The 14,022-nt window shown below is 37.0% G+C and overlaps 1 pseudogene; it reads right to left on the reverse strand.

Moving 5' to 3' along the window:
• Positions 1 to 7,406: 7,406 nt before the first annotated feature.
• On the reverse strand, positions 7,407 to 7,904 carry LOC117064552 (annotated as a pseudogene).
• Positions 7,905 to 14,022: the final 6,118 nt, after the last annotated feature.

Genomic DNA, 14,022 nt, shown 5'->3' on the forward strand with positions numbered 1-14,022 from the left:
TCCTGTTGGGTAAAGAGCTTGCAAATATTTTAGTCCATTTTGTAGGCTCTTTACTCTGTTAATGGTTTTCTTTGCTACACAGAAACCTTTTAGATTGATATAATCCCATTTCTATATCTGTTTTTGCTTTTTTGCTGTGTCACACAGGCTTTTAAAATTCTTTCTTCTTCTTTTCTGTTTTGTCTGACTGGGTTATTTCAAAAGACCTGACTTCAAATTCAGAAATTCTTTTTTCTCTGCTTGACCACATCTATTGTTGAAGCTCTTGGTTGTGTTTGTTACTTTACTCATTGAATTATTCATTTTAATGATTTCTGTTTGGGTTTTTAAAATGATAAAATTGATAAAAGAATTCCTTTGTTGAAATTCTCAGATTGTGAATACTTTTTCCTGATTTATTTGTATTGTTTATCCATGTTCTCTTGTATTTCACTGAGTTTTCTTATCATTTTTAAAATTGTTTTCACTCATTTCATTTCATGAATTGATTTTCTTTGGGGTCTGTTACTGGATAATTATTGTGGTCCTTTGGAGATATGTTTCCTTGTTATTTCATGTTTCTTGTGTTCTTACACTGATATCTGCACATCTGGTGTATTGGTCAGTTCTAATTTTATGGATTAGCTTTCATAGGGAAAACTAGATGTATCTACAATGTCAGTTAAGTGGAGTACTTTTGGCTTTAGTTCTGGGTAGGCACTCTAGTGTAGATTCCATATAGTTACCTTTACTCAGTGTCAGCAGTGTGTGTTAGTTTCCTAGTGGCTAAGTCGCAGTGGTTTGTGAAAGCTGTGATGTGGCTTTGATGGGCTTAGGGGTACCAAGCAGGCCAGTCCTTAGTCCCTTAGCTGGTAGATGCTGTCATTAATTGCGGCAGAGGCATTCACTGGTTGGGTCAGTCTTTGGGCCCCAGGTGGAGTATGTAGGTGCTGGCAGTGGTGGTGGTAGTCTGGGTGTACCAGTCCTGGAGCCCCAGGGCAGGGAGGGGTACACAGGCACTGGCAGGCCAGACATTGCACTCTCTGAGCCCTTGAGTGGGAGTGGATATGTAAGCATCAATAGTCTTAGCGGTGGGACGGACGCACAGGCAGTTTCGCAGGCCCCCAGGCAGGTTGCACGTGTTGGCTGTGTCCACAGCTGGGCAGATGAACTGGGACCACTGTTCCTGGGCTGGGTGCACAGTGTGTGGTGGCCCCAGCCGATGGAGGGGGTGGGGTTGCTGCTGGTCCTGGTGGCCCTGGACAGGCAGTCTTTTGGTCCTGAAGAGTGCCTCCTTTATTTCTCTATATCTTGGGGCACCTCCCTAATGTGTTGGACTGTGGTTCCCTGGGATCTAGCATAGCTGCACTGGCTCAGGTGCTAGTGTCATGGCTACACCACTGGGTCTAGTTGGCATGTGATGCTGTAGCCCTCTGGATGAATGTGGGTGGATATTGGTAGGCCCCAGGGATGTGGAGATGTAAGGGCTATTGAGGATATAATGAGGTGTTGGATCTGCTCTCAAAATCGTGTTGAGATATACCAGTTTGCATCACATTGGTGGGACTGAGCACAGATTCCCTCTAAAACAACACAGTTGAGTGGACTCTGAGAAGCTTCCTATATTAGACCCAGTGCCAGTGAGGGTCGAGGGACTTTCCTGTAGCTAAGACTATAGGCATCTGTGGTGGGAATGTGGACTGCTAGGCATCTCTTGCTCATCTTTCCCCACGATGGGGCGTCCCTCCTGGCTCAGAGCTGATCTGGCCAGCTGTTCTGCTTTGCTGCCATCTCAGGCTTCTGTGCCTCAAAAGTTCCCTGTGGCTGCCCTGCTAGATTAGTGTTATCCCCTAGACTCCGTTCAACATGTGGTTATCTACTTGCTGTTATAGTCCTTCTTTGTGAAGGAGGCCAGTACTGGGTGTCTCTAGTCAGCCATCTTGATGACATCTACCTTGGTGAAATTCTTGACCATATACGGGTCAGGAAATGACTGTCCTGGAGCAGAAGCATTCAGAACATCTTCTCTTTCATTTCCCTTTTTCCCTAATCCTCTTTCTTAAGTCCTAAACCAGGCAGCTCCAAGCGAAAGGAAATAGAAAAATTTAACAGGGGAATTCTTCATATTTTTCTCACACTGGCTTCCTCAAAACAATACTGTAATTACTTGTTCCAACTTCTCTTATTTTTCAAAGAATAATTCTTTATTTCTGGGTCAGGATAAAGTCAATCTATATACCAAAAAAAATGGAGAACCAAGGAGAAAACTGAGATCTGGACATTGGGAAAAAGTTTGGGAGAATAAAGATGAGAATCTGAAACTTCTACAGTGAAAGAGAAATGGGTGTTAGGAAAAAAATAAGATTTTAATGTGTTTTCCTGTACATATGTTCATATAACTTTTGGAGTTTTTGCAAATGCAGGTATTAAGGATATTAATAGTTAATATATATATTTGACAAGGCCTCAAAATTTGACCTTTTATTCTCTAAGATTTATAGAGAAATTCCTTTTTAAAAAGTCAGAATCTTTGGTATTAATGGTAAAGGTTTTTCAGTGACTGTCTTCAATGACTTACTGTTCAGTATTTAATTATTGAGTCTGCCTTGGCTCTAAAAGCTCAGGAAGTATACTGCCTGAAACCGAAGGTGCTTCCTTTTTTCTAATTTAGATGTTGCAGTTTCTTTTCTCACGCTAGCTTTTGCTTAGGGATGGTTTCTTTGTCCTACTGTATTATATTTCTCTAATCTGCCCTTTTTGCCTAGGTGTGGAGAGATGGTTGTCATAAAGGCCTATCTTTTCAACAAATAACTTCCTAGGAGAGCTTAACTTTTAAAAGATTTCTGAATGTGCACAATTTTTAAGCTCTGTGGCTGTTCATTTTCCATGTTGAACAATGTCCTTTCTGTTGGAACAATTTGGTTGTATTTTGGTTTTTTGTTTTGTTTTGTTTGAGATGGAGTCTCACTCTGTCACGCAGGCTGGAGTGCAGTGGCACCATCTTGCTCACTGCAACCTCTGCCCCCACCGGGTTCAAGCAATTCTCCTGCCTCAGCCTCCTGAGTAGCTGGGATTACAGGCACCTGCCACTGCACACAGGTAAATTTTGTATTTTTTTCTAGTAGAGATGGGGTTTCACCATTTTGGCCAGGCTGATCTTGAACTCTTGACCTTGTGATCCACCCGCCTTGGCCTCCAAAGTGCTGGGATTACAGGCATGAGCCACTGAGCCAGGCCTCATTTTTCTTTTCATTAATGTTTCTCACTTTAGTGGGTAACAGAATTACCTACAACATTTGTTATAACTGCGATGACTGGACCTCACCTTTAGAGTTCCCGATTCAGTAAATGTGGGGTAATGCCCCCAAATTCGCATTTCTAACAAGATCCCAGGAGATGCTAATGCCACTGAGTGGACATGATTGTGTATGTTAAATAAGCCTGAGGCTGATGAAGTCATTACTCAAGTAATGACTCAATATCCAGGCTTTCCAAGAAAATCCTGAAAATTTGGGCAGTTATGCTCAGTGGGAAGAAATGAGCATCTCAGTGATAGAAAATTAAATTAACCTTTGTTCTTCCAGAAACACAACTCTCCGTACTATATCCAAGCAATGGCTCAGGCAGTCCTCTTCAACAATCATCTTTGAAGAAGAAAGGGCCTTTCAGGAGTTAACTCCATACCTCAGAGCAAAAAAGTAAAGATGGCACTAAGATGCCAAGCTTAATATTCAGACTAATATGGATCTATTAATCATTCATTTTTTTAACCCCTGTTTGAATCTAACTATTGTATCAGCCTCTTATCTATCTCTGGAAGTAAAACATTTCATCTATTCATTGTCCATTCATATGAAGTATTATATTCTTTTATTTGTTCTAAAGTGTGTTGCAAGAGGCAGAAGAAGTCTCATTTAACCCCACCAGAAGCACATTTTCATAGAAATCGTTTTCTATTTATGTCTTCTATTAGCTAAGGGGACTCATGGCAGTCTGGAAGTACTGCTATATACCAGCATTTCATTACATTCATAGAAGGTCATAAACCTGAGTAGTTTGCATCTTTTTATAATCGTAATCTATCACAACACCCTCTCCATTCCCTGTTATTCACCAAATAAGTAGCAGTAATATTGCATTAAACTGAAGGTGGCACAATTTTGTAGCTCACATTTGTATCTATATAAACCAGCCTGCAAATATTTTCCTCAATTGAGCCTTTTCTCTGACTCTGAAATGGAGAGCAAGTTAAGATGGTTGTGGGTGGAGATTAAAATAAAACAATCCCAATACAGAGGAAACACTTTTGTTGTAATTTGAAACAACATATTCTGTTATTATGTGGAATATCAGTAATTATCAGTCCTTAAGTAGTTCTCATATTTTATATTTCACTCAATTACATTTCTGGGGGAATCACTGAATCATATTAGAACATGAGCGTCATTTGAGAATAACACAGTATCCCAGTTTTAATTTGCATCTCAAAATGCTTGATCTAGACCATGTTCTGAAGCTCCTAAAAATAATGTAAAGGATAATGTGAGCAGCTTAAGGCTGAGGAGCATGAAACTCAGCTGTATATAATCCCCAAAGCTGAGGTTGAGGGGTACAAACAATCTGAAATATGGTTTGAGGTGGATGACTGATATCCTTTGAGGTATAGTTAGGAATCGCACCTGTGAAGGGCAGGGAAGCAAGACTGGCAAAGGGCAAGTTGTGCTGCCTTGGAGTTCAAACACAGACCTTAAAGGATACCAGGAGGAGCTCAGGAGTTGAGACAGTTCTTCAGAGTTGTCTTTGAGAACAAGACTTTTATAACCCTCCTTTGATAGTCATTAGATGCAGGCTGCCCCCAGGGAAGAAGTATGATATTAGCAAGATAGCTTCCTTCAGAGGAAGACAATTCCTGATTCCCAGATAGGTGCTTAGCAGGAGCCAGAACTCCCAGCAGGCAGGAGAAGGGTGTTCCAGTGCTGAGGTGAGGGATATGGGTGGACCAGCACACTATGTCCACTTTAGGGCAGGGATTAGCAAATGGTGTCCTACAGCCTGTTTTTGTACACCCTGTAAACTAAAAATAGTTTTGAAAATAAATCAAAATTGTAACATATTTACCTAGGGTTTTACATCATCTCATGCACTATTCTAAATATGTGCATGTATCCACATACTTTATCTTTAAACAGCCCTGGACAGGTATTATTACTGATTTGATAGATGAGAACACCAAAGCTTCCAGATAAGTTAGCTAAGAAATCAAAGATCACATAGCCAATGGGTAGTTCCGCTGAAATTAAAGCCCAGGGTCTAACCAGATGTAGCCTGGTTGTCAAACAAAGTTCTCCAGCACTGTGAGAGTAGTATAGGAGAGGCAAACGAGTGAGGCACTTGAGACTTCCTGCTGAGTTCCTAGAAGGGAAGATCCCTGTGTTTCAGAGAAGCAGGAAAAGGCCTTGTGGGAGAATGAGGCCACATTTCTACCATGGTGATAAGTAACATTAACTGAACTACAAGGAATCCCAGTGTTCTTCTTCTTATTAGTAGACTCTTTCGATTACAGAAACGTAGACTCAATGATCATCTTTTAAATGTCACCAGTAAAATGTTTGTGAAAATTTGCTCTCTCTCTTGATTCATAATTAACTACATAATAGCCTTGATTTTCCTTCTTGGCCAATAAATACAAAATTATTTACTCTCTGAACCTTTACAGAAAATCTTGTCCATCCCCGCTCTAGGGGATTCAGTGGGAAACTGAGTTTTTAATCGTCCTAGGTTACCCTACAATAATAAAAAAATCCTGCAACCATCAGTGTCTCATGCCCCAATTTGATAGAATGCTTGATACTCCTGTAAAAGCAGCAGCAACATCATACTGAAGGTGAATTGGCCTCCTACATCAACCAGAGAGTTTTTGCTGTCATTTCCTACCCTGTGCAGGGTCCTCTTTCTTATTGTTAAGAGTATCAGCTGGACCTAGGGATTCATGAAGCATGCCAGCTGCATTGGAAACTTTTTTGAAACCCCATTGTAAGCACAACATTCTTCAAATGCAACAATGTTTAGTGAAATAAGCAAGATATAAAGTTGTATATGCAGTGTGATATCAAGTATATATCACAAATCTCTGCTTTTCTATATTTTCATATTTTTCTTTAATAATAAGGTATTTCAAAATTTATTTTAATCCAGATTCACGTTAAGGTACAGTTGCTTATGCCACTAACTCAGAATGTTATCATCACTAGGCTGGAATCTCTCAGGTAGATTAGGAATCTGATTTTCTTTCCCACCTCCATGCCTGTGCAAATGGCACACTGTACTTTATGGATGCCTAGTGAATGCCAGCTGGGACACCATAAAACTGCCACTGACTTTGCTGAGATATGGTCTTTGAAATTGTACTAAAATTCATTCAATGAAAGATGATTTTGTGAATTAAACTCTGTATGCATTATCAAACTCTCCTGTCATTATGAGGGTGTCATAATTCCCTAATAAAGCATTAACTCATCTGTCCAACACTATGGGATATCACAAAAGTTATTATAAGACACTTTAAAAAATTAATATGTGTGTGTATGTGTGTGTGAGAGAGAAGAGAGAGAGAGATGCAGAGAGAACCTGTTCATCTGTTCATGCTTGGCCCTGCAAAGTATTGTAAACTTGGCCCAAATTGTTGACACCAAGGCATTCAGACATTTAGAATTTTTAACTATTCTCCTTTCCTTTATACCAGAGTGCAGTAAAGGATCTTCTCCTCTGAGATACCTAAAATATGTTTTTTTTTCTGTTTGAAAATGAAAGCTCTATTTTATTTGTCATGGTTTAAGAAAAGGAGTATTATATTCCCTCTGCAATATATGCCAGGCCTACTAAACAACTGATGAAAATATTCACATCTTGGTATGTCATTATTATTATTATTATTGATATAATGCTATTGGTAGAATGTAAAGAAAAATTGGAAATACAGAGTAAGATAAGCCTTTACTTTCACATTATGATAACACGCTCTGTTATAAGGGACTGATATGGATGGTGAGCAATAAATTTCTAGAGAAATCATAAACTAACTAGTTTCTTACTTGAACCTAGTATGGGCATAATTGTAGTAATTTGTACATAATCTTCATCTCAATAAGTAAGCTGTGTTACAATAAATCAAGTCAAAGAAATTTAATGGATTGCCATTTGTGCTCTAAGTGTTCATATTTGTTTACCTGCTAAGATTAAGATTTTAATGTGTGATATATTAAAGACATGGTGATTTTTGAATTGCTTTCTCGCAAATATGCAGAAGATATTAAAACTGATACTGAAGTAAACAACCACTGGTGAGCTTGCTGTGACAGCCATAACACGCTGGCCTCTTTTTCTCAAGCTCTTGGTGTTTGTTTGTTTTTATGTTGAAAAGATATATATATTTAGAATTAGGCAGCTGGACTCAGTTTAGATGATCCCAATTTTGTTGGTAACATCCAAAGCGTCGTAATCAGGAGACAGTCGAACATATGCCTTTTTCTCTCCATCAGGCCGAATCAGAGTGTTGACCTTGGCCACATCAATGTCACAGAGCTTCTTCACAGCCTGTTTAATCTGGTGCTTGTTGTCTTTAACATCCACAATGAACACAAGTGTGTTGTTGTCTTCTGTCTTCTTCATGGCAGACTCAGTGGTCAACGGAAAGTTGATGATAGCATAGTGGTCAAGCTTGTTTCTCCTGGGGGCGCTCTTCCGAGGATTTTTGGGCTGCCTCCCAGTCGCAGTGTCTTGGGCCGCTGGAAGGTGGGTAACGTGCAGATCTTCTTTTTGTTGTGGCTGTGGACACCTTTCAACACCGCCTTCTTGGCCTTTAAAGACTTCGCTTTGGCTTGGGCTTTAGGAGGGGCAGGAGCTTCCTTCTTCGCTTTCGGCGCCATCTTGTCCTTGGTGTTCTTTTATCATCTTGCCTCTGCTTCTACTTTTTATTTTACATTTTTGTTGAGAGAGGGGGATATCATTTTCTAAAATCTTTTTAGTCAGTCATCATTTATGTCAAGATGCAGCAAAACATTACCTGTTTGGTGAGGTTTCTTCTGCTTCTCCAAACAGACCTCCAGTCTCTTTGTTCCCATAATATCTTACACAGGCCTCCATTAAAAAACAAAACTGGCAATGTGATGTCATTATTTAAAATATAATTGTATGCATACATGTGAATTTATATATAATCCAATTACTCATTACAAAAAGTATTGTAGATGTGCTGTTGTGTAGATACAGATAAGACATCAGCACCAAAAAAGTAATAGAGATGAGGAATGGGAAGAGGGCTCAATAAGCCTTAGGTGTGTCTGATGTGGTTGAAGTGAAATGACCGTAGATTAAATGTATCAAAATACTTTACACAACTAGTGTTAGTTTAGGAGTGAGTGGAGCAAGGATGAATTTGTGGTAACTTGTTATAAAACATCGTAGAGTCCTTTCAATGAGAATAAAGTAATTGCTCAGAAAATTAGAGGTTTTTCTTGTACCTGGAAGACATGTTTCCACTATGTAGTCGTAAAAAAAACCAGGTAGAATATGTAAAGGACAGGGTCAAACACTACTCCTGCATTCCAATAATCGATGTGACCAAGCCATCATCCACAGTGCAGTCCAAAAGTACAACTTACACATAGCCTGAGTAGTTGGGGGTAAGATGAGAAAAAATGAATCCTAAGAATGGCATAGGAAGGAAGTGAAGATAAGAAGAGGGAAATGAATATAAAACTGGAAGGGTACTATACGTTCCAAGTATTGTGATGGCCCCTTTTTATTATATTAACTTATTTGGTATCCATACAAAGTCTGAAAGTTGACTTATTTTAATTTTTAAATTGAGAAAATGAGAGTCTAAAAAATTCAAAAAACGTATTTGGTGTAATACAGTGAGTGAGGATCAGAGCTAGCATAGAACTCAGCAATGTAGAGATTGATAATCTAATTATTTTAATCAGAGTCAGCTATTTTCAGAAAACATCAGCAGTCAAACTTCATTAGTTTCTTGAGTTTTAAAGATAGAAAAATTTAGATTATGATACAACAATAGTGCTTTACTTAGAATCCAAACACATAGGTAAATTGTCTCTAAATTATAACTTGAACTTTGGTGTTTACATGATTTCATCAACTTAACATAGAATATTGTATAGACTATAGGCAAGGATTTAGTTAATAAAATAAATATACATTACAAAGCAAGATTAGAAATAGTATATTCCCCAGTTTAGTTTTGAGTGCTTTAATACAAATATTGCTAAATCCACTCATTTCATTAAATAAAATGGCTCTTTATTTTAATATAAATTTTGTATTTAGAGCAAAAATATTCAAAAACAGTTGTAGTTTCTTCATTTTTAAATAGGATTGATGGTGCTATTTATCTATCCTTTGTTAGATATCAATGTAACAAACATTCCACGTGTTCTAATAAAAAACTAGTGTACTAATGCTGTGCCATTGTTATCTCCAAACAATTAGATTGTCAATTTTCCTGTGCACTTTCTATATTTATTGAATTACATGTTAAATAAGTTGTTGTCAAGCAATGATTTTTAAGCAACAGCACAGGGGCCTCCCCCTGCTAAGACGTGACACCTGGCATAATGGAGTAATTGGGAAAGGAGTTGACCTTAATGATCAATGACTTCTTTGAGCAAAATGAAAAATCCATGAGCATAAAAGCACTGTGGAGCTCTGGACAAAATCATCAAGAAAACTAAAAACAATATTGAAATGTTGCAAGGCTGTGCTGCCAACTCTGACACCTTCCTCTGTAAGACACACATACACCCATAGACACACACATTCACACACAGTGTCATTCTCTTAGATCTTGAAATTTAAAGCAAAAATGCATGTGAATGCATAACATGTAAAGGATTGAAACTGGGCCTCTATTGTTTCTGCATTTAAATTCAAATTTTACAGATTTCGAACAATGAGAATCACGATTTTGAAACTCCGAATTATCCAATGTATTCACCATACAAAAGTTTGTATGTCACCAAGTCAGGAGGCAAATTCTCGAAATTGAGAGTGAATTATTAAAGACACATGCAGATCTTGTATTTAGAGCAAAAATATTCAAAAACAGTTGTAGTTTATTCATCTTAAAATAGGACTGATGGTGCTATTTATCTATCCTTTATATAGCCATCTTGGTACAACAAGAAGATACATCCGATTTTGGAAATATATTTTATAAGAAGAAGTATTTAGAATACTTCCTTCAAACATTCCTCAGTCTCACAATCCAAATATTTAAACTCTACTTAAAAATATTAAGCTTCAATATTGGTCTTATGGTGCTCTGCAAATTATTATTATCCTGAGCAAATGAAAATTTTTCTCCAAAGTGGAATTAAATATCATATTTTAAAAAGAATTAAAAAACAGACTTAATTATAAAAGCATTGAAGGTAACAAATATTTAACGCAAAAATCTTTATTTTCCTGTCCTTCTTAGGTACTTAAATTGTTGCATTGCCTAGAGAGTTGTTGATGATACATCTGTAACTTACAGAATAAGCATGTTTATAGCATAAAAAAGGAGTTAATGTGAGTTGTAATGAAATTTAACAGATGAAAGCTTCTATTAAATTTTGTTTATAAAGTGTTGTCCTAGATCTGATAGTAAACTCTTATAGAACCCATTTTTAGAACAGCAGAAATATGACAGGAGAGAAGTGCAATAGAGTGTGCCTAATTCATTCCAATTCACAGAGTAATGCATTTCAATTCACACAGTAATGCATTCTAGTCTCCAACATGAGAATCCAATCTAGTTGATGCTTAGTAGAGTTGAAACAAACTCACAGCACCAGAAACCTGACAATGTCTATTTTGCTAAATAGAGAAATACTTTAAATATTTTTTTTTCAGCTTTTTCCGAGCTTGGCTATGCCTTATTTACCAAACTATATATTATGACCATAGACCTATACCACTCATAATATAAGACAACAGTCTTTGATGTTTGAAGTCTTCACCTATTTTCATAGTAATTAAGGCTGGCTAAAAGGCAGCTTCCAATGCTCATTTGATTTTTTTAAAAGAGGTTTGAAAGCCTAGATATCATCAAATATTTAACTTCTGAAAACCAGTTGAGTGTTTACCATGGAAACTGGCTTACTGGTATTGGAAGCCTCTTCTGGAAATATACTATGACATATAATTTCAATTTTTAAATATCATCATAAATCTTAATGATGTTAAGTATTAAATCTTCAGATTCACTGTGTTAAGTATTAAGTCTTCAGAATCACTGTTATTTTCTATATTTTCTTGATACATACTAATTTTGCATTAATTTTCAGGTTATAACTAGGAATTATTATTTTCCACAAAAATTCCTAATTTTCAGGTTAAAAATGTAAATAGATAAAGGACATTAATAAATTGGCTGATGACTTCCTCGGAGTTAGAAAAAATATCTGAATTTACATGGTTCTGGTACAGGCAAATTAGCTCATATATTTCCTTGAGAGAGAAAAATAGAAGAAAAAATACAAGAAACTACACTAATAAAAGCTTCATAAAATCTGCTGAAGGGGCAAGATGGGGTCTGACATCAGTCTTGATGTTCATCTTTGCACTGAAGGAAACAAAACTGGGTCAAAGGAAAGGGAGATAAAGATATTAACATTTAAATATTTCTACCATTTTCCTTGAAAGCTAATTTATTTTGCCTGGAGGTTGGAGGGGACATGTGAACCTCTAATTCATTTCGTCCATTTGTCACATGAAAAGTCATGATGAAAAGAACAGCAAAGTCCCTTAGGTATGTAGCTATACAATACCAGTCAGAAGATTTCACTCAAAAAACAGCATTGACTTAGCCATCAACCCATCACAGGCATCACCTCCATTTTACAGACTGGGTCATTTCCAATGAAAATGGTTAACTGACCTTTCACCCAAGAAATTTCAGCTGAGCTGGGGATTAGTTTAAATTGAAGCACACAGATCACCTGAGGTTAGGAGTTCGAGACCAGCCTGACCAACATGAAGAAACCCATCTCTACTAAAAGTACAAAAGATTAGCAGGGCATGGTGGTACATGCCTGTAACCTCAGCTACTCGGGAGGCTGAGGTAGGAGAATCACTTGAATCCGGGAGGCAGAGTTTGCGGTAGGCTGAGATCGCGCCATTGCACTCTAGCCTGGGCAACATAAGCAAAACTCCATCTCAAAAAAAAAAAAAAAAAAAATGAAGCATGGTGAATGTGCCTTGCAAATGGCTTTCTAATTTGAAGGCTATATTTTCTCTGGATTATAAACTAGGCATTAAAATAGTAGAAACTCTCTAGAAATTTAATTAGAGTAACATATCTTGCTCATTAAATTACATGCATTCAAGATACAATGTCATTTTCAGCCAATCTTCCCAACATACAATCTTCTAGGTAATTATAGTGTATTTTATAATTAAAATGCTAATTTGATGTTAAACCCATGCATTGTGTCAACAGTAGACTAAACTAAGTGGTTCAACTTCAGCTTAATGAAGAGAAAGGTTATTTTATGTTCACTCAGCAAACATTTATTGAGTAGTTACACTATATCGTGCAATGTGGAAAACACTGGGAGTAGATACATGAGTAAGATAAAAACTCTGAAGTCACAGTCTTCCAGATAGATGGACAACTAAAGCAGCACTGATCAAACAATGTGGCAAGGAAAATAATAGAAATATACTCGAGGAGGAATAGGTGTATGATGTAATGCACCTAACTCAGCAAAAGAAAGACCTTGAGCTGTCATATGGTTGTGACTTAGAAAATATGAGCAGCTATTCACTCATGCATTCAACTATGATGTGATAGCCACCTACAGAGTTTAGAAATGGATATATTTGCAGATATATGATAGTGAGAAAAAAACACATTACTTTCCCTCATGAAGCTCATAAAATAGTGAAGAAGATAAGAAATACTATGAAAATAAGTGTATAAGATAAGATGAGGAATTAAGATCAAATATCCTTTGATCTTGACAAAAGAGATAAAGCCCAATGAACAAGCTATTTTAGATAGAGATCAGGGAAGTCTACTCTCAAAAACTGATATTTAAGCACGTATCAAAAGAAGTAGACGAATTAGTGATGCCAATATGTGTGAGGAGAGAGCATTAGGCAGAAATAGCAACAAGTGCAAAAAACCCTGTGGTATAAATGAGTTTAGCATATTTTGGAGAGCACTATGACATGACTGTGCCATCAATAGGTGTGAGGTATAATGATCAGTAAACCTTTAGAGGATTTTGAACAGGAGAGTAACATGATCTTGTTTTGCATAAACACAGCTTCCTGTGGCCTTGTCTCAACTCACACAAATGTACCACGACAAAATTTATTGTTCAGCAGTCTACATGGTTTAGTAATTGTTGCCCAGGCTGTAGACACATGGTAGCCACGTCTTAAATCCTCTATGCAAAATGAGTAGGGTGACTTCAATATGAATATTAATTATGCCCATGCTTCCAATCTGTGGAATGAAACCTTTAGGGGGAACTTAAGAGTTGTTTGTAAAATCCTAGAAATAAAAATGTGAACTATTATTTTTCTGTAGCCGGAATAATCTAGCAATGAGGAACAACATGGGCTTACAGTTGGGTGGATTCAGATTTTCTTCCAGGCTTTCTCAGGTAAACGTTGAGGTACATTAGTCAAGTGTCTTTTGTAACTTTTAGTTTTCTCATATCTCAAATGAAGATAATCAAGGTTTGAGAGGATTAATTCACACCAGGTCTATAAAATGTAGTACATGGTATAGTCTAGCATATAGTAAATGTGTACTTTATATTTATGATGATTGTTATTATGTATAGAATGAATGCATTCTCCCATAGATCTCTCCAACTATTCAAATATATTTCATGATCCAGGTCCTCTTGTTCAACAAATATTTAATGTAAATACACTCTGTACCTATCACACTACAAAGCAGTGGGAAATAAGACATTTCCCAGCGATCCCAGAGATAAATTAGAGTATAATAACTACTTTGGTAAAAAT

Source organism: Trachypithecus francoisi, unplaced genomic scaffold (genome assembly GCF_009764315.1).
Source record: "Trachypithecus francoisi isolate TF-2019V2 unplaced genomic scaffold, Tfra_2.0 Lachesis_group2, whole genome shotgun sequence".
NCBI classification, from domain to species: domain Eukaryota; kingdom Metazoa; phylum Chordata; class Mammalia; order Primates; family Cercopithecidae; genus Trachypithecus; species Trachypithecus francoisi.